The sequence below is a fragment of the Carica papaya genome, chromosome 6 (genome assembly GCF_054855325.1).
Source record: "Carica papaya isolate Zhongbai chromosome 6, ASM5485532v1, whole genome shotgun sequence".
Lineage (NCBI taxonomy): Eukaryota > Viridiplantae > Streptophyta > Magnoliopsida > Brassicales > Caricaceae > Carica > Carica papaya.
In genome coordinates, this window is record NC_142314.1 from 34,429,768 (window position 1) to 34,457,709 (window position 27,942).

General features: G+C 31.7%; 6 pseudogenes; all 6 read left to right on the top strand.

The window, feature by feature from the left end:
- The first annotated feature begins 8,079 nt into the window (after positions 1–8,079).
- LOC148253578 (putative germin-like protein subfamily 1 member 2 pseudogene) lies at positions 8,080–8,545 on the top strand (annotated as a pseudogene).
- A 4,834-nt stretch (positions 8,546–13,379) lies between these two features.
- On the top strand, positions 13,380–14,118 carry LOC110814876 (germin-like protein subfamily 1 member 7 pseudogene; annotated as a pseudogene).
- Positions 14,119–18,206: 4,088 nt separating this feature from the next.
- LOC110814875 (germin-like protein subfamily 1 member 18 pseudogene) lies at positions 18,207–18,993 on the top strand (annotated as a pseudogene).
- Positions 18,994–20,884: 1,891 nt separating this feature from the next.
- LOC110814874 (germin-like protein subfamily 1 member 7 pseudogene) lies at positions 20,885–21,624 on the top strand (annotated as a pseudogene).
- A 2,255-nt stretch (positions 21,625–23,879) lies between these two features.
- On the top strand, positions 23,880–24,660 carry LOC110814873 (germin-like protein subfamily 1 member 13 pseudogene; annotated as a pseudogene).
- Positions 24,661–27,000: 2,340 nt separating this feature from the next.
- LOC148253579 (germin-like protein subfamily 1 member 20) lies at positions 27,001–27,851 on the top strand (annotated as a pseudogene).
- The last annotated feature ends 91 nt before the right edge of the window (positions 27,852–27,942 follow it).

Genomic DNA, 27,942 nt, shown 5'->3' on the forward strand with positions numbered 1-27,942 from the left:
GGTATTCCTGGGGGTCCATATGGATGCCCCCTATACGTGAGCTAAATATCCAAATTTATCAATTAATCAGTCATCTTCCTACCTCGGTCAGTGATGGAGACCAAATATTCTATCGTTTCGATACCCCGTCCAGTATGAAGGTGAACCATATCTTCTAAAATCTTCCGGTATAGGACTTCTCAACCCTGTCCGACTGAGGCAACGTTCACGGTAGAGTTCCATATATACCAGACTCGTCCGCCTTTTCCTAAGATACCTAGTAAGTCTTTCACATAAAGATCTCTATCAACAAAACAAACACCATGCGTATATCAACCTCTCATATCATATTCACAGATTAATTAAACGATATTTATACAAACAATATAACTTCATATCTTAATAACCAAGAAACGTACTCAGAGCCTTTATTTTTAACTCAGTTAATCAGATGAGAATTGTAATCAGGCAATCAATAACGAAAAAGTGATTCAATGTGATAATTTAAATCATATAGTGGAATAATATGCAAATTTAGGCAGTACAAGAAAATAAATAGGCAACATAGACGAGCTTAAGGCAAATATACACTGATCAGTTTTTCGGCTCCACTAGTGACCTGTAATTATTGTTAGGATTTTTCTAGTTTTTAAAACATAGACAATTATCAATTATTAAGCCTCCATTTACCATAACAAAGAATAAGATGAGGAATTTTTACCCAGATCGGTGTTTCAAAATGTCGAACTGTCCACTACGTCTCCCAACAGGTCCCGAATTTCGTAAATTTTTTTTGCAGAATCCAAAATACTCGTCACGCACCTAAAAATACTCAAAAAATCCAAAATCGATATTGCAAACCCTTTTCGCCAAATTTTAAGGTTCTAGTATGACTGCATTGTCGTGCTCTGTTGCCGGCTCTGTTGCCACGGTGGTGGTTCGCCTCGGCTTGGCCGATTTTGACCGATTTTGACCGATTTTACATGCATTCCTGCAAAAAAAATATGTTAGAAAGTCTCAATTGGCTAGAAAAATTGAAAAACCGAACCTATAGACGAGGGAGGTCTCCGGGTGCAGCGACTCTGCTAATTTTCCTTCATGGTTGGAGATTCTTCTCTGGCTAACCTACATAAAAAGGAATAGTGAACACAACTATCAAAAAATCATGTGAAATGAGAAACGAGAAGGGGCTCATTAGAAAGATTTTAGGATTTTGGCTGCGGTAGCTCTGCCGGAATTTCTCCGCGGTTTCTGGCTCACCGACTGTCCCTCTTGTTCTAATATGGCCACAAGGAGGCTCGGAATCGAATTCCAAGTGGGTCGAAAGAAATTTTACCTTTTTTGGCGGTCGGTGATGGCTCTGGTGCGGTGGCAGTCGGTGGTTGCTCCGATGCGATGACAGTTGACGGTCAACCTTTTTCTCCCGCATCTGGTTCTTCTTCTTCGGTGGGGGTTGGCAGCTAGGATTTGAATTCCCCTACGAAGAGAAGTTTAAATACTCATCTCCTCTTCGATCAATGCTGTTTGTTTACATGGACGTGGAGCGAGGAGAACCAATTGATCGTTTCCTGTTTAGGCTGATGGTGTGGTTGAATCTTGTCAGTTCATCACATTTGATCTCGTCCATCCAATCAAGCCTAAAGGAAAAATACATTTGGTCGTCCATGCGCACGAGATCAATCTTGGGTCGTCGAATCGCTGGACATGTGGATTGCCCGTGTGGTGCCGACATCAGCGTGTCTTACCACGAGGCGTGCCCTGATTCATCGTGGTTGCTGACTGGGCTGTCCCACGTGGCCGAATTCTTTTATTTGTATTTTGAACCCCTGTTTTTAATTTTTCTTTCAAAAATTTTCTCAAATTCAAAATTTCACCAATTTTTTTCAAGATTGTTTTCAATTTCGTCCTTAATTTATCTTTTCTCAAAAATTAAATAAAATTAAAATATAATAAATTAAATAATTATTTTAATATTATTATTTTGTAAATAAATTACTAAGAAAAATTATCCCGGACCAGTTTTCGGGTCCGGGTATTAAACTGAACTCGTCCATTCCACAATTATAAGTTTAATCTCCACGTTTTTTATATCTCTAAATATTTGATCATAAATTATCTTGAAAATTCATCATAACATAGTTATGTGGATATATTTGATCAATGGGACTTAAATATTGGTCATTTCTGTAACGGCCCCGGAAATTTAAATGGAATATATGTATTAAAAATCTCAAATGCGGAAGCGTAATAAAAATTTTGATTAACATCCCTTACACAATAACCAAAACGTACTCAAAATGTGAAGGAACAAACTAACTAAAAGAGATACTCAAAATAAGAACTATAAATATAACTATGAAGTCTTTAGGCGTCCCCTTCGCCGTCTTCCTATGGAACGGGATCGGGAACAACGTCTTCCTGATCTGAAATCATTAAATAAGGGATGAGCTACACTAGCCCAGTAAAGACATCACACTATCTCACCACCACGAAAGTAAAGGTGGGTAGAAAATAAAAATGACCAATGGAACATAATTTATAACGAACTCGTTTATTAACATAAAAACCTTTACTGTCCACTTACCTCGGTGAGATCCATGAAAATAACTTATAAAAACAATAACCTTATAATATCATGAAATCATACGCACTTTATAACATAACACATATCATACATTTATATTTCAATCATCAGGAAACAGATTTCCTCTTTTACCAGCCTACCAGTATCCCTGGGGATCCATAGGAGGTCCCCGCTATACGTGAACCATTAACATTTACAACTTGATTCCAGGGCCGTCCCTATACCCCGTCTGGTATGGGCGCCAAAATCATGAACTTCAATACCTCATTCGGTATGAGGGTGAAACGGGTCGTCCTCATACCCCGTCCGGTATGGGCACCAAAATACATAAGGTCTCTATACCTCGTTCGGTATGAGAGACCACGTTCCCGGTAGGGTTCTCTACGGACCCGGTCTGTCCACCATCTCCTAGGATATCTAGTCAAGCTGTGCACATTTTTCACTTATCAATTCACATAACCTTTTTGCCTTTTTTTCTTGATCTCAATCATCTAATCATACACAACATGTAAACTAGTAATTGACACCAAACAAGAAAACACAGTATTGGGTTCACTATAATACAAACCATAATAAAAGAAACCATGATTCATGCATACGAGACCACAACATAATTGCATCAAACATCATGCTGCATTTAATACTGAAAATTAGATCAAACAATAACAGACAAATATTGTATCAGACTCGGGTTCTATTAGCAACCTTAATCAATTATACATCTATAAAGTCATACAGTACAGTTTAATTATTTATTTAGCTTTAATACCGCGATAGGAAATAGGGTGAGGAGTCCTTACTTGTTTCGGGGTCTGAATTTGACTTTACAGTGCGCCTACAGGCTGTCCATAATTTCTCTGAATTTTTTCCGAAAAATTGAAACGCACTACAGGTACCTGCACGTATCCCAAAAAATCTCAAATCAGATCTATGGCCCCTTTCGGCCAATATCAGAATTCCAGCACGGCAGCTCCGCCGTGCTCCGGCGACGGCGCCGCCGCTTGTAGCGGCGATTCACCTCAGGTTGGCTGTTTTCGGCCGTTTTTGACCGAATTCGGCCACACTTGCATTGGTCCCTGCGATAAAACAACCATAGGGCCCTCGGTGTGCCAAAAATCACGAAAAATCGAAACTTACCGGCGGCGGTGCTCTCGGGTGCGGCGGCTCCTCTTGCGTGAGTCGCGTTTTGATGTTTGGCTCCGATCAACCTGTAGAGAAAAGAACGGTGATCACAATGGTATAAAATTTGCATCGAATGGAGGCCGGGAAAGGCTTTATCGGAGGCAAAAACAGAGGGGGGGCGTGGCGGCGCCGCTGGGCTTCGGCTGAGTTTTTAGGCCTTTTGGCCGGTGGTTTGGCTCCAGCTTGGCCATAGGCAGACTCAACATCGAAAAACGAGCCAGGGGGAGAAAATTTACCTCGATCGGCGGTCAGAAACTTCCCCGGTGCGGAAGCGGGTGGTGGCGGCCGGCTCCTCCGGCGTCCGTTTCTTCTTCTCCGGCGAGGCACTGGCGGCTAGGGTTTTGTGGTCAGGTGTGGGTGAGGTTATTTATACCATTTGCCTTTTAATCTCAACCGTCAATCAAGATTAAATCTGGATCGTTCGATCGCGATTTAATTGGGATTAAATATGGGTTGTCCATCGCGATGCAATCTGGGCTGTCGGTGCCTGATTGAATCTGGGTCATCCGTACTAGTGAATCTGGGCCGTCTGTGCGCGCGGGAACGGATCTGGGCCGTCCGATCGCACGCACGCGGATCGCTCACGTGGCCCGTTCCCTTGTCAGCGTTTCCTTACCACACGGCATGTCCTAGTTGGCCGAGGCTGCTAACCAGGCTGCTGACGTGGTACAATTTTTCTAAATTGCGTTTTAACTCCCGGTTTCGATTTTCTTTTCAAAAACACCCCCATAATCCAAATTTTTACCTTTTTTTTTCCAAAATCAATTTCAATTAAATCCAAATAATATTTTTACCCAATTTTATCATTATTATTATTTTTATTTTCATTAAATTAAATTAAATTAAATAAAAATCAAATAAATAAAAATAAAAATAATAAAGTAAAATTGTATTTTAGCCGAAGTAAAAGTATTTTATCTTCCAAAAAGTTATTTATCTCAATATACCTTCGAACCGTACCAAGATGGAAATATTTTCGATAACTTTTTACTTGAGTGTTGGCTTCACAATTTAAAATGAAAAGCCTCCTACTTGCTAATAAAACGGATTATCAAATCATCAAAGGAAACCATATTGATATATGTTGTTGGATTTTTCATGCGAAAATTTTCCCATCACTTTGAAGAATTGTTTAAATATATCAAACTGTTATCAGCAATTTAAATTAAGAATGAAGAGCTTTCAATTTCTTATAGCTGTTGTCTTCTTGACTTGGAATCATTTTCTGCTTATGATGCAAGTCTTCTTCGGAACTATTGTGTTGCCACTTATGATCCAAGTTCTCTTCGGGATAATTGTGTTGCCACCAATGACGTCAAACTCAGCGGTAAAGATCTCTTTTTTTTTCATTTATCTTCTTTTTTAAAGAAAGAACGAAAAAAAAAAATCTTATTAGATTTATTGAAGAGATATATAAATTATTGAACAATGTACCTATACGGATATAATTATTTTTATGTAGTGTTAGTGAATAAAAATTTTTGTAAAAATTCAAAAAATATTATGTCCGATGATTCTTTCTATTTAGAACTTTTCGTCCTTTCAATAACCAATAATAAAATTAGATTTAGTTTTATATTTATTTTTGTTGATAAATTCTCAAGACTTAACATCCATGGCATAGCGGTAGCATATGCTGAATTTAACTCCTCTTCATTTTCACCTTCGAGGCTATGAAATTATTACAATTCTAGAATGAACTTTGTTTATGGGTTTTGTTTCGTCAGATCAAAACAACAACAATACCTTAGTTTACAAAGTTCTTGATCGTGAATATGTTTTTTGTAATCTAAATGGCACAAGTTCAATTCACCTATAATATTGGAGATATTATTGCTACTTTTTTATATTATATATTAATAGTATTCCATTAACCAAGTCCAATCTGCAGTTGCATTGTTAGAGATAATTTAATCACAGGAAGAGGGTCTTTCAGAAGTTGCCAAACAAAAATCTCATTTAAATACGATAACATAACATCAAAGAATAAAATCGAATAGTATAACAATAAAGAATAAACTTAATTTTACATATGATAACAACATATCTCGTCTAAATAGAATAAGAACAAATCTTATTTTGAATTAGTTTTCAACAATGTTGACAGACAATTTACAATCCATCATACACATATTCAATGATGTTTGAAGATAAAATCTTATGTTTCTTAGTTGTATTTTTCAAAATATTAAATATTTGTCACTATTTATATGACTTATAAATATCGAATTTCTTTTTATTTATATATAGAAGTAACAAATATGATTTTGTTTATATATATATATATATGGTATTTCTAATGTTATCAATAAATTTGTGTTTTATTTTATTAAATAGAATTTCAAGAAACATAATTATGATTTTGTTTATATATTTGACAGTAAACTATTTCCGAAATTCAATGCAATACATTTATATATATTAATGGATTTTTCAAACAAAATTTTTCACATAACTTTGAAGAACTGATTAAATATATTAAATTATTACTGCTAATAATTTAATTTACATTAAGAATGAAAGATTTTCAGTTTCTTATAGTTGTTATCTTCTTGGCATTGGCATCATCCTTTGCTTCTGCTTAAGATCCAAGTCCTCTTCAAGATTACTGTGTTGCCATTAATAACACCAAATTCAGTGGTAATGGTCTCCCTTTCTTGTTCATCACTATTTTCTTTTAACTTTTATATTTATACTTATATAATTAACTTTTTTTCCAATATTTGTAAACAAAAAATTTTGTAAGAATGCGAAAGATGTCATATCTGATGATTTTTTCTTCTCAAAAATTGACATCCCTCCGTATATAGATAATCAACATGGGGTTGACGGCACAATTATTGATGTTGATCAATTACCAAGACTTAACACCCTTGGAATAGTACTAATATATATCAAACTTGAACCTCGTGGCCTACGTTATCCTCATTAACACCCTCAGAACTCTTAAATTATCGTAGTTTTAGAGGAAATTGTCTTTGTTACTTTTGTTGCATCAGATCAAAATAATAATATCTTATTTTATAAAACATTTTATCCTGAAGACATTTTTCTTATCCCAATCGAACAAATTCACTTGAAATATAATATTGGAGATAATACTGATTTATTTTAATTGCTTACAACACTCATATTATTTTGGATCAAATATGCCTATACATATTTATATTCTTAATAAAACATTTCAATTGGATATTGATCAAGTAAAATATCTACAAAATATATTTTAGTATCATAAAAAGAGTAATAGTTACTATTTAATATGTTACCATTATATTTTATAAATATCACTATTAACAATTATATAAGACGTAATAAAGAATGTATTAATCATTTATCTTTCTCTCTATGTTCCCTATAATAAAATTACTTTCTCTTTATGTTTTTTGTGATAAGATTATCACAATAAAATGTTCAAAGTTTGCCCATTTTCTCTTTCTCTCCTCATTTTTTTTTACTTAACAAGTGGGGAAAGAACATGTTACATACATATATGTCAAAGTGGATGAAAATATTGACTTTATACTTGAAAGAGTTTTATACATATTGCTTACACAGAGCTATTAAATTCACCAAATTATCAAATGACCTCACCCATTCGAAGGTTTGACTTTATATAAAAGAAAATATACAAACTACATGGTCTTATTATATATTAATCACTTTCCTTTTACTCGTGACAGAAGTGATTCTTCTATAAATTATATATACATATATATATTATATATATTTGTAAAAAAAAAAAAAAAAAAAAAAAAGCAAACCCTCTTTACCTCCCTCCAAAATTTTATCGGACCCTTCTAACTCATCTCCATAAATTCCTAAGTCAAGAGTTTGTATTCTCACATCAAAAGGATCAGATAAAAATTCTGTATAAAAGTTTTGTTTAATCTTTCGTAAGAAATTTAAGCTTTTTGCTACAATTTTATCTTATTAATTACAAGTATTAGAAAATAATTGGAATAATATTTGAAAGTATACGAACTAAATTAACACAAAACTATCATAGAAACCAAATCAAACAACAATAAATAGTACAAAAACTAACTTTGTATTTTAGCCTAACTAAAAGTATTTTTATCTCCCGAAAAGTTATATATCTCAATAGACTCCCTAATCACATGAATATGGAAATATTTTTATATCAAGATAAAATATACTAATAAAAGGACAAAATTAACTTTGTACATCGGTGCTTATGTCACAATTTAAAATGACAAGCCTCCTACTTGCTAATAAAATGGACTATCAAAGCATCAAGGGAAACCATATAAATATATGTTGGCGGATTTTTCATGCAAAATTTTTCCATCACTTCCAAGAATTGTTTAAGAATGAAGACTTTTCAGTTTCTTGTAATTGTTGTCTTCTTGGCTTTGGCATCATTCATTGCTTATGCTTATGACCCAAGTCCTCTTCAGGACTATTGTGTTGCCACCGAACTTGGTGGCAATTGTCTCTTTTTGTTTAACTTATCCTTACGTTTTTTTAAAAAATAAAATATACATGTTAGATTTATTCAAGAGATATTTAAATTATTGGACAGCTTACTTATAAAAATATAATTATTTTTATGCAGTATTTGTGAATAGAAATTTCTGCAAGGATCCAAATGATGTCACGTCCGATGACTTCTTCTATCCAGAGCTTTTTAACCCTTTAGACACTGATAATCAACTTGGATTTAATGCGATATTTGTTTTCGTTGATAAATTTTCAGGACTTAACACTCTTGGCATATCGTTAACATATGCTAAATTTGCACCTCGTGGTGTAGCTCCTCCACATATTCACCCTTGAGTCTCTGAAATTATTATAGTTTTAGAAGGTATAATCTTTATTGGTTTTGTTGTATATGATCAAAACAACAATACTTTGGGGAACAAAATTTTTTTAAGGGGGGGAGAGTTGTAACGCCCAAGTATTTTTTTTTTTTATTCTTATTATTTTATTTATATTTATTTTTCTTTTTTGTATTTGAATTTTTTAGATTTTTATTTAATTTAATTTAGTTTAATTTAATTTAATTTAATGGAAATAAAAATAATAATAATGATAAAATTGGGTAAAAATATTATTTGGATTTAATTAAAATTGATTTTGGGAAAAAATGGTGAAAATTTGGATTCTGGGGGTGTTTTTGAAAAGAAAATCGAAAATCGGGGGTCAAAACACAATTTAAAAAAGTTGTGCCACGTCAACAGCCTGGTCAGCAGCCCCGGCCAACCAGGACACGCCGCGTGGCAAGGAAACTCTGACACGGGACGAGCCATGTGGGCGATCCACGTGCGCGCGATCGGACGGCCCAGATCAAACGTGCGCACGGACAGCCCAGATTCACGCGTATGGACAGTCCAGATTCAATCAGGCACAGACAGCCCAGATTGCATCGCGATGGACGGTCCAGATTTAATCCTAATTAAATCGCGATCGGATGGTCCAGATTTAATCTTGATGGACGGTTGAGATTAAAAGGCTAAGGGTATAAATAACCCCACCCACACCTGACCACAAAACCCTAACCGCCAGTGCCTCACCGGAGAAGAAGAACCAAACGCCAGAGGAGCCAGCCGCCGCCACCTGCCGCCGCACCGGGGAAGTTTTCGATCGCCGATCGTGGTAAATTTTCTCTCCCTTACTCGTTTTTCGATGCCAAATCTGCCTATGGCCAAACCGGAGCCAAACCACCGGTCAAACGGCCGAAAAACCCTGCCGAAGCCCGGCGGTGCCGCCGTGACTTCCCTCTGTTTTTGCCTTCGATGAGGCCCTTTCCGGCATCCGTTCGATGCAAATTTTATACCACTGTGATCACCGTTCTTTTCTCTACAGGTTGATCGAAGCCAAACATTAAAACGCGACCCACACTGGAGGAGTCGCCGCACCCGAGAGCACCGCCGTCGGTAAGTCTCAGTTTTTCGTGATTTTTTGGCCCACCGAGGGCCATAGGGTTGTTTTATCGCAAGGACCGATGCAAGTTTGGCCGAATTTGGCTGAAAACGGCCAACCCAAGGCAGATTGCCGCCGCAGGCGGCGGTGCCGTCGCCAGAGCACAGCGGAGCCGCCGTTTACTGATTTCTGATATAGGTCGAAAGGGGCCATATGTCTGATTTGGGATTTTTTGGGACACGTGCAGATACTGGTAGTACGTTTCAGTTTTTCGAAAAAAAAATTCAGGAAAATTAGGGATAGCTCGTAGGTGTACTGTAGAGTCGATTTCAGACTCCGAAATAAGTAAGGATCTCTCACCCTATTTCCTATCACGGTATTAAAGCTAAATAAATAATTAAACTGTACTTTGTGACTTTATAGATGTATAATTGATTAAGGTTGCCAATGGAGCCCGAGTCTGACACAGTGTTGGTCTGTTGTTGTTTGATCTATTTTTCAGTATTAAATGCAGCATGATGTCTGATGTATTTATTTTATGGTCTCGTATGCATGAATCATGGTTTCTTTTATTATGGTTGATATTATGGTTAACTCGATATTGTGTTGTCTTGTTTGGTGTCAATTACTGGTTTATATGTTTGTGTATGATTGGATGATTGAGACCAAGGAAAATGGCAAAAAGGTTATATGAATTGATGAGTGGATAATGTGGACAGCCTGACTAGATATCCTAGAAGATGGTGGACGGACTAGGTCCGTAGGGAACCCTACCGAGAACGTGGTCTCTCATACCGGACGGGGTATGAAGACCTTATGTGTTTTGGCGTCCATACCGGACGGGGTATGGGGACAGTCCGTCTTACCCTCATACCGGACGGGGTATTGAGATTCATGGTTTTGGCGCCCATACCGGACGGGGTATGGGGACGGCCCTGGAATCAGGTTGTAATGTTAATGGTTCACGGGTAGCGGGGACCCCCTATGGATCCCCATGGATACTAGTAGGCTAGTAAAAGAGAAAAATATATTATTTAATCATTGAAATGCAAATGCGTGGTAAGTGTTATGTTATAAAGTTTATATGATTTCATGATGATGATAATGTTATTGCTTTCATATGTTGTTTTCATGGATCTCACCGAGGTAAGTGGACAGTAAAGATTTTTATGTTAATAAACGAGTTTGTTATAAATTATGCTTCATTGGTCATTTTTATTTTCTACCCACTTTTACTTCCGTGGCAGTGAGATAGTGTGATGTCCTTACTGGGCTGGTGTACCTCATTCCTTATTTAACTATTTCAGATCAGGAAGACGTTGTTCCCGAGTCCGTTCCGCAGGAAGAAGGCGAAGGGGACGCCTAAAAACTTCATAGTTATATTTATAGTTCTTATTTCGAGTATCTCTTTTAGTTAGTTTGTTCCTTTATGTTTTGAGTACGTTTCGGTTATTGTGTAAGGGATGTTAATTAAAAATTTTATTAGGCTTCCGCATTTGAGATTTTTAATACATACATTTCATTTAAATTTCTGGGACCGTTACAGGTATGGTGAACCTTATCTTTGAGTGGATAGAAACCTTTACAGACGTGGTTGGGGTGTGTGTTATGTTCTGGATCACCTGGCGCAAACTGCTGTGACCAATATGTGTTTTGGTTGTGTGAGTGTATTCCCTTGTGATAGTGGAAATCCTGATCTCATAATGGTACCAATTGGATAATTGATTCACTCGTTCAATCTCAAAAAAAATCTAAAATTTTAATAATTTTAATTTGATGACTTTTTTGGGATGAATCGAGAATCGAGGATACCCACTGAGGGGTTACGCATGTATCAATTTAATTGAAAATTTGTGAAAAATTCTAGTATGTGAATTAGAGGGAAGCTGATAGATGAGTATGATTTTGGAACCAAATGTGATGTGATAATAGTGTGAGATATGAATTGTTACAATTAGAAAATTAAGAAAAGAAAAAAATTAGGGTGATAACGAGAAAATAATTAGAAAGAGAAATTTTGAGAAATAACTATTAAAGGAAAAATAGTGAAGGGAAAAGACTAGGCAAAAGGAAGTTAAGGGGAACAATGAGAGATGAGATAGGAAATGGAATATCTCTGCATTTCATGGTTTTCAAACATAAAGGGAAAAAAAAGTTTTACATTTCTGATTGACTGTACATTGGTATGTCGTAGGTTTAGGGTGTAGTCTATTTAGTATACTTACTAAGCCCGTTATTTTGCTCATTCTATTCAAACTCTAATCATTTTTCAGATCAAACTGAGAAAGATAATTTATAGAGACAAATCAGGAATTTCATATTTTAGTTTTATCTGATGAATTTTAGTCCAATTGTGGACTTTGCAGAATTTTGTAACCTCATAATATAAATTATGTTACATGTTGTATAAGGGATGAATAGTTTCTACTGTATTTTAGTTTAAATTTATATTATATTTTTTGGTTCAGTTGCATTTGGCAGCGTGGTTTCTTGTTGGAGAACTGCGGGCCATCACACTTGGGTTAAGTTTGAACTTATCGAATAAGATTTCCTAAAGTGCAAATGCTTTATGTATAATAGGAATTGTGATGAGATGCTTGGACCAGATTTCCAAAGATAGTATCTATATGAAAATTTTTAATACATAAAATTTATTTTTAATATCTTTTATATATATATATATATATATATATATAAATATGTATACATGTTGCTTTTTTTGTGTAGCAATAACTCATTAAAGTATTTGTTACTTATAATTTGTTACAATCATATATCACTTAACTTCTTTTTCATATTCTTAGGATTATACAGGGTGGTTCTAGTTCAAATTTGCAACTACTATTAGAAATTTCTTCTTATTCGATTTAAACTTTTATTTTCTTTTATTTCTGTTCATCATACAAGAATTCCTCTCTGATTTTGAAATAAAAACTTCTCTTCATATTTGTTTTTAATTTAAATTTATTTTAGATTAATTGTTACCATCTATTAAATACTTCATATATCTATTATAGTTAGTTTTGAATGTTCATAAATTTTTTTTTCATGAATACACTGTATTATGATATTTCCAACTCTTAAATTGAGCGGTATGTAGTATTTAATTTTTAGAAAAAAATAAAAGAAAACAATCTCAGCTCTGTTAACTTATAATATATAATATGATTTATATATGTCGTCTCATGACAATTGTGATATTTCAAACCTTCATGTATGGACAAAGGATGGGCGTGTGACATATCAACATCATAAAGCAACCATTTACCTAATCATTTATAACGCTTTTCCTTATGGGAAAAAAAAATATTTTTGTGGGCGTATCAGATTGAATGTTCTTTAATGGAAATTAAATTAGTTCTTGTTGGATCATGTTTGTTAATTACACTAATAATTAGAGCTATGAAGTTACTCAGTATAGAACAATAATTAAAAATATTTATCTCCTAAAAAATTATATATTTTTATATACTCTCTAATCACATATATCAATATGTGAAATATCTATAATCAATACGAAATATACAAATTAAAAATAAAAGATGAACTTTAAATTTGTATGCGAGTGCTGATTTTATTTTCAAGTTGAAATGACAAGTCTCCTACTTGCTAAAATGGATTATTAACTTCTCAGAACAAACCATTGGTATATATTAGTGGGTTTTCCAAGCAAAATTTTTCACATAATTTTGAAGAACTGATTAGATATATTAAATTATTACTGCTAACAATTTAATTTAAATTAAGAATGAAAGGATTTCAGTTTCTTGTTGTTGTTATCTTCTTGGCTTTGGTATCATCTTTTGCTTTTGCTTATGATCCAAGTTCTCTTCAAGATTTCTGTGTCGCCACTAATAATATGGAGCTCGCTGGTAACGGTCTTCCATTTTGTTTATTGTTATTTTCTTAAAATTTTATAGTTAATGTATATAATTATTTTTTATGCAGTATTTGTGAATGGAAAGTTCTGTAAGGATCCAAAATATGTTACATCTGATGATTTTTTCTTCTCAAGAATTGACATCCCTCAATCAATAGATAATCGATTTGGAGAGAATGGCACACTTGTAAATGTTGATAATTTACCGGGACTTAATACTCTTGGAATGTCGCTAGCATATTCTCAACATGCACCTCGTGGCCTAAGTCCTCCTCATTACCACCCTCGGAGCTCTCAAATTGCTGTAATTTTGGAGGGAACTGTATTTTTTGCCTTTGTTGTATCAGATCAAAATAATAATACCTTATTCTATAAAACCCTTTATCCTGGAGATGTTTTCGTGATCCCAATCGGACAAATTCACTTGGAATATAATATTGGAGATAGTACTGCTATTACCTTAATTGCTTTCAACAGTCAGAATCCAGGACTCATAACTATATCTGATGCTATTTTTCAGTCTAATCCACTTATAGATCCTTATATTCTTGCTAAGACATTTCAACTAAATATTGATGTAGTAGAATATTTACAAAGTGCTGCTTAGTATCATAAAGAGAGTAATATTTACTATTTATATATGTTATAATAATCTTTTCTAATGTAGCTGCTAATAGTTACGTACAATGTAATAAAAAGTGTGTTCAAAAATTTTACCTTTCTCTTCATGTTTGTTGTAAAAAGACTTGTCATACAATGTTTGAAGTTTGTAAAAAGCTTATATTTTATTTATTTATGTATTTTCTGAATTTATTTTGTTATTTGCGTGTTTCCTCAACCTTCTATCATTTTAGTTGTGAATATCCAACCGTGTTTTTACTAATCGTTCTTTTATCTAATTCTATATTACTAAAAATATAACAATTTTTCCCGCAAATTAAAAAATAAAAACTAAAATAATTGAATCAAAGAAATACACTTTTCTTGAAAGGAATAATTTTATCCCATAATAGATATTTCTCTGAAAATGTGAATTTCATAGAGTTCTTACCAAGAAGAATATGCTTAATTTTTATGGTGTTAAAAAACTCAAAATTACACTTCATGTTTCTAATTGCTTGGAGTTGTAACAATGGGACATGGAGAATTTGTGGGGGCTGGTATTGCTTGAAGCTGAAGGAGTGGAAATTGGTGAGTTTGTTGGTGTTGATGTTTGCGTTGAATCTTCTATCTCACTAGTTGAAATTTTAGTTTGTCGTGGAGATGTTTTTCTTGTCCCAATCGCACGAGTTCACTTTGCCTATAATATTGGAAATACTACTGCTGCTGCTTTAGTTGTTTACAATAGCCAGAATCCAGGAGTTACGGTAATATCTAATGCTATATTTGGATCAAATCCGTCTATAAATCTTTATATTCTTATCAAGTCATTTCAATTGAATATTGATGTGATAGAATATTTACAAAGTGGATTTTAATATAATGAGAGGAGTAATATCTATTATTTAATATATGTTATAATAATATCTTATGGATATGCTGCTAATAAATTATGTATAAAGAAGGTATTAATCATTTACATTTCTCTATATGTTTCCTATTAAAGATCATTGTAATGCAGGTCTTTGAAATCCCTTAGCCTTTGTCTTTCTCTTCACTTTTTCTACTCAGAAGTGGAGAAAGAAACACATACATACATACATATATATATATGCCAAGTGTATGAAGACATTGATTTTATACCTGGAATTGCTTTTTGGGTTATGAATACCTGTACGTGCCTATTTAACAAAATTATCCAATTAATCATCTAACCCATTTGCACAGTGCTGGCCTTTTGATTTTATGTACTTTTTTTAATTATATATTAATAATTTTTTTTTTTTCTCATCTTTTGATTCCTTAATAAAATTATCGTCAAAAAAATTAGTAATTATTGAAAAAATTTACTAATTGTTCTTTCGCCTAACTTCACCCTACTTTGAAATGTAACAATTTTCTTCTCAAGTTAAAAATATATAAGCATCAAAACTATTCTTTTTGTGAAATGAATGTAAATTTATGGAATTCATAACTCGTTTTTTAAATATATATATATCTTCAATTTTGACATAATTTTTTTTTGTGTATTTTGAACACAAAATTAATCCCTAAATTTTGTTTATTTAAGCAATAAATGACTGAATTAAAAGAAAAATGTTGCTCATGTGTAACGACTCGCTTTCTCTGTCGAGAAATGAGAGGTATTTTACAAACATAACCTAATAAATTTATGCACCGATGAACAAAAACTTAAGATTCAATCATCCCCTATACGGAATTATAAGTCATGAGGCTTACAAAATTCTTTACATTACATTACATTACTATAATATAATTAAACTAATTTTGTAATACAAACTCTTACTGTCACTAAATGTTGTTCAAAGTCTTCATTTGATCTTGAACTTGCACTTGATCTAGATTAATCTGCATTAGGAGTGTGAATTAGGGTGAGCTTTATGGAGTTAGTAAAAAAAAAAGGCAGTACCCATAACAAAGACATGCACACACTCAATCACCAAATTTTTTAAATCAATTTATTCAGTAAACATTCGTAATTCATTATTTTAGTATCATAACTCAGAACATAAATAGTTTTATAAACAGAATAATTCAGTATTCAATATTACAATTTAAGCAGTAAATAATTCAGTAGATTAAAACGTACTTCAAATACCTAAAAATATCCCAAAAAAATCCAAAATCAGTGTTATGAACTCTTTTTGGTCAATTTTGGGATTCCGGCACGGCACCGCCAACTGCGGCGGCGGTTTGCCTCGGGTCGGTTGTTTTCAGCCGTTTTCGGCCTAATTCGGCTGCTTTTGTACCAATCTGTTCGAGAAAATACATTAAAGGATCTCGGTTGTCCGAAAAAAGTCAGAAAATTGAAACTTACCGGTGAAGGTGTTCTTCGGTGCGGCGGCTCCGCCAGCTCAACTCGCGGTTTGGTGTTTTACTTCAGTCAACCTATAGAGAAAGAAACGGTGATTACAATTGTAGAAGAATTACGCAGAACGGGAATCGGAAAATGTCTCATCGGATACAGTTTTTGCATTTTTTTGTGGCGGCGCCACTGGACTTTACCCGCGGTTTCCGCCCAATCTGACAGTCCTCTTACTCCGATTTAACCATTGGGGTGTTTAAAATCGAATTTCGAGTAAAGAAAAAAAATTTCACCTCAAATAAAAATTAAAAAATTATATTTATTAATTAATTTTAACTACAATTAAAATTAATTAGGGCATTACAAATAATATCTTATTCTATAAAATCATTTATCCTGAAGACATTTTCCTTATCCCAATCGAACAAATTTACTTGGAATATAATATTAGAGATAATATTGTTGTTATTTTAATTGCTTACAACAATCATAATCTATGAGTAATAATTATATCTAATACTACTTTGGATCAAATATGCCTATAAATACTTATATTCTTAATTAAATATTTTAATTGGATATTGATCAAATGAAATATCTAGAAAATATATTTTAGTACAATAAAAAGAATAATAATTACTATTTAATATGTTACTATTATATTTCATAAATATCATTGTTAATAATTATATAAGACGTAATAAAAAATATATTAATCATTTACCTTTTTCTCTATATTTCCTATAATAAAATTACTCTCTCTATGTTTCTTGTGATAAGATTATCGTAATAAAATGTTCAAAGTTTGCCGATTTTCTCTTTCTCTCTTTATTTTTTCTAGGGGGAAAGAACATGTTACATACATATGTCAAAGCGGATGAAAATATTGACTTTATATTTGAAAGATTTTTATAAATATTGCTTATACAGACTTATTAAATTCACTAAATTATCAAATGACCTCACCCATTTGAAGGATTGACTTTGTATTTGTTTATAAAAAAAATAATTTTAAAAGGCATACAGGACTATTCATATCTATAAAAGAAATAAAACAAAAAAATCAGAAGGTCCTGAATTACAAAGCACCCATCAAAATTATTAAGTGCTCTTTTGAGCTAATAGATAGCCAACCTCATTATATATATATATATATATATATGTAAAAAAAAAAAAAAAAAAAAAAGCAAACCCTCTTTACCTCCCTCCAAAATTTTATCGGACCCTTCTAACTCATCTCCATAAATTCCTAAGTCAGTTTGTATTCTCACATCAAAAGGATCAGATAAAAATTCTGTATAAAAGTTTTGTTTAATCTTTCGTAAGAAATTAAGTTAAATTTAAGTTTTTTGCTACAATTTTATCTTATTAATTACAAGTATTAGAAAATAATTGGAATAATATTTGAAAGTATACGAACTAAATTAATACAAAACTATCATAGGAACCAAATCAAACAACAATAAATAGTACAAAAACTAACTTTGTATTTTAGCCTAACTAAAAGTATTTTTATCTCCCGAAAAGTTATATATCTCAATAGACCCTCTAATCACATTAATATGGAAATATTTTTATATCAAGATAAGATATACTAATAAAAGGACAAAATTAACTTTGTACATCGGTGCTGATGTCACAATTTAAAATGACAAGCCTCCTACTTGCTAATAAAATGGAGTATCAAATCATCAAGGGAAACCATATCGATATATGTTGGCGGATTTTTCATGCAAAATTTTTCCATCACTTCAAATAATTGTTTAAGAATGAAGACTTTTCAGTTTCTTGTAATTGTTGTCTTCTTGGCTTTGGCATCATTCATTGCTTATGCTTATGATCCAAGTCCTCTTCAGGACTATTGTGTTGCCACCAATGACACCGAACTTGGTGGTAATGGTCTCTTTTTATTTAACTTGTCCTTACCTTTTTTAAAATATATATATATGTTAGTTTATTTAAAAGATATTTAAATTATTGGACAGCTTACTTATATACATACAATTATTTTATGCAGTGTTTGTGAATGGAAATTTCTGCAAGGATCCAAAAGATGTCACGTCCGATGACTTCTTCTATCCAGAGCTTCTTAACCCTTTAGACATTGATAATCAACTTGGATTTAATGCAATATTTGTTTTCGTTGATAAATTTCCAGGACTTAATACTCTTGGCATATCGTTAGCATATGCTGAATTTGCACCTCGTGGTGTAGCTCCTCCGCATATTCACCCTCGAGGCTCTGAAATTATTATAGTTTTAGAAGGTACTATCTTTATTGGTTTTGTTGTATCTGATCAAAACAACAATACCTTCTTCTACAAAGTTCTTGGTCGTGGAGATGTTTTTCTTATCCCAATCGCACAAGTTCACTTTGCCTATAATATTGGAAATACTACTGCTACCGCCTTAGTTGCTTACAATAGCCAGAATCCAGGAGTTACAGTAATATCTAATGCTATATTTGGATCAAATCCACCTATAAATCCTTATATTCTTGCCAAGGCATTTCAATTGAATATTGATGTGATAGAATATTTACAAAGTGGATTTTAATATAATGAGAAGAGTAATATCTATTATTTGGTATATGTTATAATAATATCTTCTGGATATGCTGCTAATAAATTATGTACAGTGTAATAAAGAAGGTATTAATCATTTACATTTCTCTATATGTTTCCTATTAAAGATCATTGTAATGCAGGTCTTTGAAATCCCTTAGCCTTTGTCTTTCTCTTCACTTTTTCTACTCAGAAGTGGAGAAAGAAACACATACATATATATGCCAAGTGTATGAAGACATTGATTTTATACCTGGAATTGCTTTTTGGGTTATGAATACTTGTATGTACATCTATTGTTCTTGGCTGTTTCTTGACTGTTATTAGCAAGAAGAATATGCTTGGCTCTTATGTATTAAAAAATCATAATTACACTTCATGTTTTTAATGTTTCTAAGAGTGGTACGTACTGTAGATCTATTTTTTTTTTAATTGGTTTAAAAATTAAATTGACAACTATTAGAAAATCTAGGTCACTAAGAGCATACAAGATCAAAATAGCAAATACAACATTATTACAAATATACAATTAGCTAGCTCAAATAAACGATGAGCACCCATTAAAAAAATTTTAAGGAAAGATATTCGATAGACACATGAATCGCACAATCACTAAAATCTCTCATAGAAATATATGATATTAATAAGTATAAATTTGAGTTTATTTAGATAAGAAAATTAATATGATTTTAGTTGATAATTGGGATTGTGTGATTGAATTTTTTTAGTTAAGTAATTTATGTTCTTTAGTTGTATTTTTTTAAATATTAATATATGTAATTATTTAGGCGGTCCTTTACTATTTTTTTTTATTTTGATTCTTGTATTTTTTTTTATCTTTTTAGTCCTTATACTTTTAATAATTAAGCATATTATTCCATCTAATTAAAGTTATATTTCTATAGCATAGTTTTTATCCACACAAGTAACGGATATAACCTATGTATTTCTTATATATATGTGTGTGTGTGTGTGTGTATATATAGCTACTGTTTCAAGAATAAAAAGGACTCGGGGGGGGGGATGGGTGTATCTGTCATAGAAAGTCGGGGAACAAGGGGAAGCATTTAGTTATTTCTTATCTCTTTGGTTTTGAATTAAAGGGAGGTATGGGGAGAAGTCTCAGCAGTCGCCCCAACCACACCACTATTCTCATCCACCAAGGTTGAAGTTGTTCTTCTTCAATTCCAATTCTCTTTATCGAACCAATCTAAACAAAATGCTTATAATTAATTATTCATCTTCAGTTTCCAATTAAACAGTAATTAATTCTGATAATAATTAATTACATGTATAAGATTTATATATGTTTCCTCATAAAAATTCGGGTGATTATTATCTTTCAATATACCGAGTATATTACATATAGTGAAAAAGATGGGCGTGTGCCAAAACATCATAAAGCAACCATTTACCTAATTGTTTATAATGCTTTTCCTTATGAGAAGAAAATATTTTTGTAGGCGTATCAGATTTAATGTTCTTTAAATGAGAATGAAATTAATTCTTATTGGATCATGTTCGTTAACTACACTAATAATTAGAGCTATGAAGTTACTCAGTATAGAACAATTAACTAAAAATATTTCGTCTCCCAAAAAAATTATATATTTTTATATACTCTCTAATCACATATCTCAATATCTGAAATATTTATGATCAAGACGAAATATACAAATAAAAAGAAAAAAATAAACTTTCGCTGATTTTATTTTCAAGTTGAAATGACAAGTTTCCTACTTTGTTAAAATGGATTATTAGATCCTCAAAACAAACCATTGATATATATTGGTGGGTTTTTCAAGCTAAATATTTCCCATAACTTTGAAAGACTGCTTAGATATATTAAATTATTACTGTTAGTAATTTAATTTAAATTAAGAATGAAAGGATTTCAGTTTCTTGTAGTTGTTATCTTCTTGGCTTTGGTATCATCCTTTGCTTCTGCTTATGATCCAAGTCCTCTTCAAGACTTCTGTGTTGCCACTGATAGCACCGAGCTTGGTGGTAATAGTCTCCCATTTTGTTTATTATTAATTTTTAAAAATTTCATACTTATTTATTTACAATTATTTTTTATGCAGCATTTGTGAATGGAAAGTTCTGTAAGGATCCAAAAGATGTCACGTCTAATGACTTTTTCTTCCCAAGAATTGATATCCCTCGATTAATAGATAATCAATTTAAGGTCAATGCCACAATTGTTGACGTTGATCAATTGCCAGGACTTAATACTCTTGGAATATCGCTAACGTATGTTAAATTTGCACCTCGTGGCCTAGCTCCTCCTCATTACCACCCTCGAAGCTCTCAAATTGTTGTAGTTTTGGAGGGAATTGTGTTTATGGGCTTTGTTGTATCGAATCAAAATAATAATATCTTATTCCATAAAACCCTTTATCCTGGAGACGTTTTCGTAGCCCCACTTGGACAAATTCACTTGGAATATAATATTGGAGATAGTACTGCTGTTATTTTAGTTGCTTACAACAGTCAGAATCCAGGAATCGTAACTATATCTAATGCTATTTTTCAGTCTAATCCACTTATAGATTCTTATATTCTTGCTAAGGCATTTCAACTGAATATTGATGTGGTAGAATACTTACAACAGGCAGCTTAGTATCACAAGGAAAGTAATATTTACTTTTGGTATATGTTACAATAATATATTCTAAATGTGGCTGCTAATAATTACATACAATGTAATGAAGAAGGTATCGAAAATTTATCTTTCTCTCTATGTTTGTTGTAAAAAGACTAGTAATACAACGTTTGAAGTTTGTTCTCTCTCTCTCTCTCTCTCTCTCTCTCTCTCTCTTCATTTTTCTATTAAAAGTGGGGAAAGAACATATACATACGCAAAGTGGATGAAAATATTAATTTTATACTTGAAAGGTTCTTATATATATTGTTTATACAGGCCTGTTGAATTAACCAAATTAAAAGAAATAAAAGGAAGCATATAACCTACATTTTTTATTATATATTCATAACTTTTCTTTTTAATTTCTACTTATGTATTTGAATAAATATTTATTGAATTTACATTATTAAAAAAAAATAGTTCAAGCCTTTCTAGGGACAGAAGTGATTCTTCTTTAAAATTATCCAAGAAACAAAAATTATCAATTATCAAGAAAAGACAAGTCTTTTATTGGCAATTAAAAATGAAGGAAAGAATTAAGTAAAACAAGCAAATAATGAAGGAAATTCAAGAAATAAATAAAATATCTCCCATCTGTTGCACCAATGCAAACAGCTCCCACCCCTCCACACAAATTTTCCATTAGTCTTCCAAGCTCAAAGTACCTCATATGAAAAACTCAATTCATAAGCGTTCTCAAAAATCAAAATTTTTGAGTGCTTGTAGATAAAACCCTCTTTACCTCCCTCCAAATTTTTATCGGACCCTTCTAACCCATCTCGATAAGTTCCTAACTCGAAGTTCATATTCTCTCATCGAAAGGATCTGCCATGCATTTCTCTGTCTGTAGCTGTCTTGGTGGTTCTCATCTCTTTTTTTACTGTTTTACGTGCCTTTTCTGGTTCTTTTTATTCATTTCCAGCCTATATTTTACTTATTTTATGTATTTTCTGAATTTGTTCTGTTATTTGCTTGCTTCCTGAACCTCTTGGCATCTTTGGTTGCGAATGAACCATGTCTTATTAATCGTTCTTTTATCTAATTCCATCTTACTCAAAATATAATATCTTGTTCTCTCAAATTAAAAAAACCTAAAACCTAAAACCTAAAATAATTGAATCAAAGAAATATTCTTTTATCTAACCTTCCTCCCACTGTCTTCCATTCCCCATTTCGTTCCTTTTCCCCTCAATGATACATGCAACCAATTACCTTTACTCCTTTTTCTTATTGCAACACTAGCTACGTATACATATATATATATATATATATAAGAAATACATAGGTGTATATATATGTATAGTAGAAAAATGGAGGCTGTAGTTGAATCGGAGGGAGGTATGGAGAGAAGTCTCGGCGCTCGCCCCAACCACACCACTATTCTCACCCATGGCTTCACGTTCTCTTTTTCTTTCTCTTTTATTAATTTTTCTTCTTCAAATTCCATTTAAACATTAATTATTTTTTATAATAATTAATTACATGCATATATTAGTTTAATTTTCAAATTTAATTTTAGCGAACCTCTTGGTTTATGTAATGCTTAATCATACATAATTAATATTTTTTTTATGAGGTAGTTAAAGTGGTGCTACCATCACCTAGTTAAATAATATAACATACATACATATATATATATGTATACTTATAAGATTTATATTTGTTTCCTCATGAAAATCTGGGCGATTATTATCTTCCAAAACACTAAGCACATTACATATATGGACAAGGATGGGCGTGTAGCAAACCAACATCATGCAGCAACCATTTACCTAATTATTTATAACGCTTTTCTTCATTGGAACAAAATGTTTTTGTAGGCGTATCATATTGAATGTTCTTTAATGGAATCAAATTAATTCTAGTTGGATCATGTTAATTAATTACACTAATAATTAAAACTCTTTAGTCACTCAGTATATATATTTCTTTCAAAAAATTATATATTTCTATATACCCTCTAATCACATTATATCAATATAAAATTATTTATGATCAAGACGAAATATATAAATAGAAAAAAGAAAGATAATTTTAAATTTGTATATGAGTGCCGACCTTATTTTTAAATTAAAATGACAAGTGACCAACTAACTAAACGGAATCAAAACAAACCATTATATATATGTATATATATTAGTGGATTTTTCATGCAAAAGTTTTCCCCTCACATTGAAGAATTGCTTAAATATATCAAACTATTACTACCAACAATTTAGTTTATATCAAGAATGAAGATTTTTCATTTTCTTGTAGTCGTTGTTATCTTGGCTTTGGCATCATCCTTTGCTTTTGGTTATGATCCAAGTCCTCTTCAAGACTATTGTGTTGCCATCAATGACACGGAACTTGGTGGTAATGGTCTTCTTCTTTTTTTTTTATTCATCATTTAGAAAGAATTATGTCACATTGATTCATTCAATAGATGTTATATAAATTATTGAACTGCTAATACACATTATTTTCTATGTAGTCTTTGTGAATGGAAATTTTTGCAAAGATCCGAAAGAGGTCACGTCCAATGACTTTTTCTTTTCAAATCTTTTCACTCTTTTAAACACCAATAATCAATTTGGATTCAATATCACATTTGTTTTTATTGATAAATTCCCAGGACTTAATACTCTTGGGATATCGTTAGCGTATGGTCAATTTGCACCTCGTGGTGTATCTCCTCTTCATTTTCACCCTCGAGGCACTGAAATGGTCATACTTCTGGAGGGAACTCTGCTTGTTGGTTTTATTGCATCGGATCAAAACAATAATACCTTCTTCTATAAAATCCTTTACCCTGGAGATGTTTTCATCTTCCCAATTGGACAAATTCACTTTGGTTATAATATTGGAAATACTACCGCTGTTGTCTTAGTTGCTTATGGTAGTCAAAATCCAGGAGTTACAGCAATATCAAATACTATATTTGGATCAAATCCACCTATAAACCCTTATATTCTTGCTAAGGCATTTCAATTGGATATTGATGTGATAGAATATTTACTAAGTGTATTTTAATATGACAATGTTAGTAATATCTATAATTTGACAAATGTTACAATAATATCTTTTAGATATGACTGTTAATAATTATGTACAATGTAATGAAAATATATTAAACACTTACCTTCCTATCTATTTTTGTTATTAAAGATTATTATAATGCAAATATTTAAAATTTGTTGCCTTTCTCTTTCTCTTCATTTTTTCCTACTCAAAAATGGAGAAAGAACACATACATATATATGCCAAGTGTATGAAAAGATTGATTTATTATACGGCTGGCCCTTTGGTTTTCTGTAATTTTTTTATTATATACTAATACCATTCTCTTCTTACTTTTCAAAAAAAAAAAAAAAACCTAGCTTGAAAAATAATATTTTCTCATCTTGTAATTACTAGTTCTATATTTCAATCAATATATTCAATTTACACTACAACAACAATGACATATGGTAACGATCATTTTTCGTGATAGACAACATTTTGTCAATAAAAATATTATGCACAAATGATTAGCGTTTGTATAGGTTGGTATTACCGACAAATTTATATCATCAAAGGTCATCCTATACAAACAGTTTCGATTTGTATTTGTATAGCCTAACTTTTACTAACAAAGTGGCCATTCTTAACTAAAATAATGTTATTCAAACGATATTCATAACCAGCAAATAACTTCTGAGTCCATTTCACATCCAAGATCACTCCAAAACACACAACGAGGATTTGTCTTCTCTTATTCCTCTTTCTTATTTATTTTTAAATTAAAATAAAGTATTCAAATATTCAAATACACACTCTTCATGTACTGAAATAGAGGTTTTTTAATAATAAAAATATATTCATTTATATCGATATTAGTAATATATGAATAAAATTATTTATATAAAATGATTTACAATGGCTATATAATCTAATTGGCTGATGTTAATAGTCTCGGACAAACTTTCATTTACATATCAATTTACAATGCATATTTATTATCCATTGATGTGTCACGACTCACATACGGTGAGTCATGTGAAGTATGATTATCATCATCATTACTATTATGTTAATAAATTAAAAACATGAATATCATTACTTCAATTAATAAAAACATTAATATAATAATTGACAAAATTTAACTTCGACTGCTAATATATTTAATTTCGTACTACTTATGAATCTAGCACAAAAAGACCCATTGTGAGCCTACTTGTGTAAATATTAAATATCATTACCTTAATTTACTTTATAGCATTTTACCCATTAGCAAATCCTTAAAGCAACTAATCTAAGCCATAACACCAAAGTATATCATAGGGCAAGGATGTGTGTGTACCAAATCAACATCAGCATGAACAAAATTTTTCGTTTTTATCTTTATCAAATTGAGTGTTGCTTGATGGAATCAAATTTAATCTTGTTAGTTAATTACCTACTAGTGAGAGATTTATATTTAAAATTATATATAAATGTTATTATAGCATGTCTAAGGATGTGTTTAACCATGTTCCATACGTATAATAGATTGAGTTGTATTTTCTTGATAAATCTTATTAAATTTTTTAGTGTATTTTATTATGAATCTCAGCTATTTTTAAAAAATAATTATTTATTTTTCACTAGATATTTAGTGTCACCTAATTTATAAAATTATTTTTTAAAAAATTGTTTTATAAAATTAAGTACTCTTAGGATCAATAAAAATGCCCAATAAATGAAAATATAATTAATTAATAAGATTAACATTATTGGGCCTTTCTTTTTTTTTTTTTTTTGTTTATTGAAAATTGATGCCACTTAATTATTTTACAAGGTATCAAAACCATAAATCTAATATTGGAATTCTAGAGTTTTTACATATTGGCCATAATTAATTATTTAACATGTTTAAGTTGTAAAAATCTTTTAGTTACTTTATAGTTTTATTAAAAGGAAATAAAATTACAAGCCTACAGAAAAGAAAACACAAGATAGTAGTAAAAAAAAAAAAATTATAAATATAGTTATTTCAAAAAACAAAACATATACTAACAACAACAGTAGGTTATCCCCCAGAAATTATATATTCCCATATATCATCTAATCACATCAATATGGAAATATTTATGTATCATATAGGAATAAAAAGGAAAGTTTAACGTTGTACAAGAATCCTAATTCCACAAGTAAAAATGACAAGTGTCCTTCTTGCCAAAATGGATTAAATCATCAAAGCAAACCATTGATTATCGAAAGGATTTAGTGAATGACAACTTTGCTTCGTTGGAATAATCCATTGATATCTACATGCCTATATATTTACAGGTTTTGCATGCATAATTCTTCACACACCACTTTGAGGACTTGAAGACATTTATCAAACTAAGAATGAAGAGGTTTCATTTTCTTGTAGTTGTTGCCCTCTTGGCTCTGGCATCATCTTTTGCTTTTGCTTATGATCCAAGTCCTCTTCAGAACTATTGTGTTGCCATCAATGACACCAAATTTGGTGATAATGGTCTCCTTCGTTTTATTTATCTTTGGGTCGTCACTATTTTTCTTTCGTTATGATTATATTTTGATTCATTACAAAGATATTATCTACATTAATTATGAACAACTTACTCATACATACATAATTTTTTTTTGCAGTATTTGTGAATGGAAGATTTTGTAAGAACCCGAAAGATGTTATTTCTGATGACTTTTTCTTTTCAGGGCCTAATATTCCATCTAACACTAACAACCAACTTGGGTTTAATGTCACACCTGTTTTTGTTTATCAATTACCAGGACTTAACACTCTTGGCATATCAGTGGCACGTGTTGATCATGCACCTTTTGGTGTTAATCCTCCTCATACTCACCCTAGAGGGACTGAAATCGTTGTAGTTCTAGAGGGGATTGTCCTTGCTGGCTTTGTTGCATCAGACCAAAATAATCATACCTTCTTTTACAAAGTCCTTTACCCTGGAGATGTTTTCGTGTTCCCAATCGGACAAGTCCACTTCAACGTTAATGTTGGAAATACTAGTGATGTTTCTTAAGTTGCTTTTAATAGTCAGAATCCAGGAGTTATAAGAATCGCATACACTGTTTTCGGCTCAAATCCGCCCATAGATCCTTATATTCTTGCAAGAGCATTTCAATTGGATATTAATATAGTGAAATATCTAGAAAGCGTATTTTAGTTTTATAAACAGAGAGATATACATTGAAAGAATATTAAAACTCTTACATGTAATTACTATTTGATCCTACAATAATGCCTCTAGATGTGGCTACTAATAAAGACAATGTAATAAAAGAGGTAGTAATCACGTACTTTCC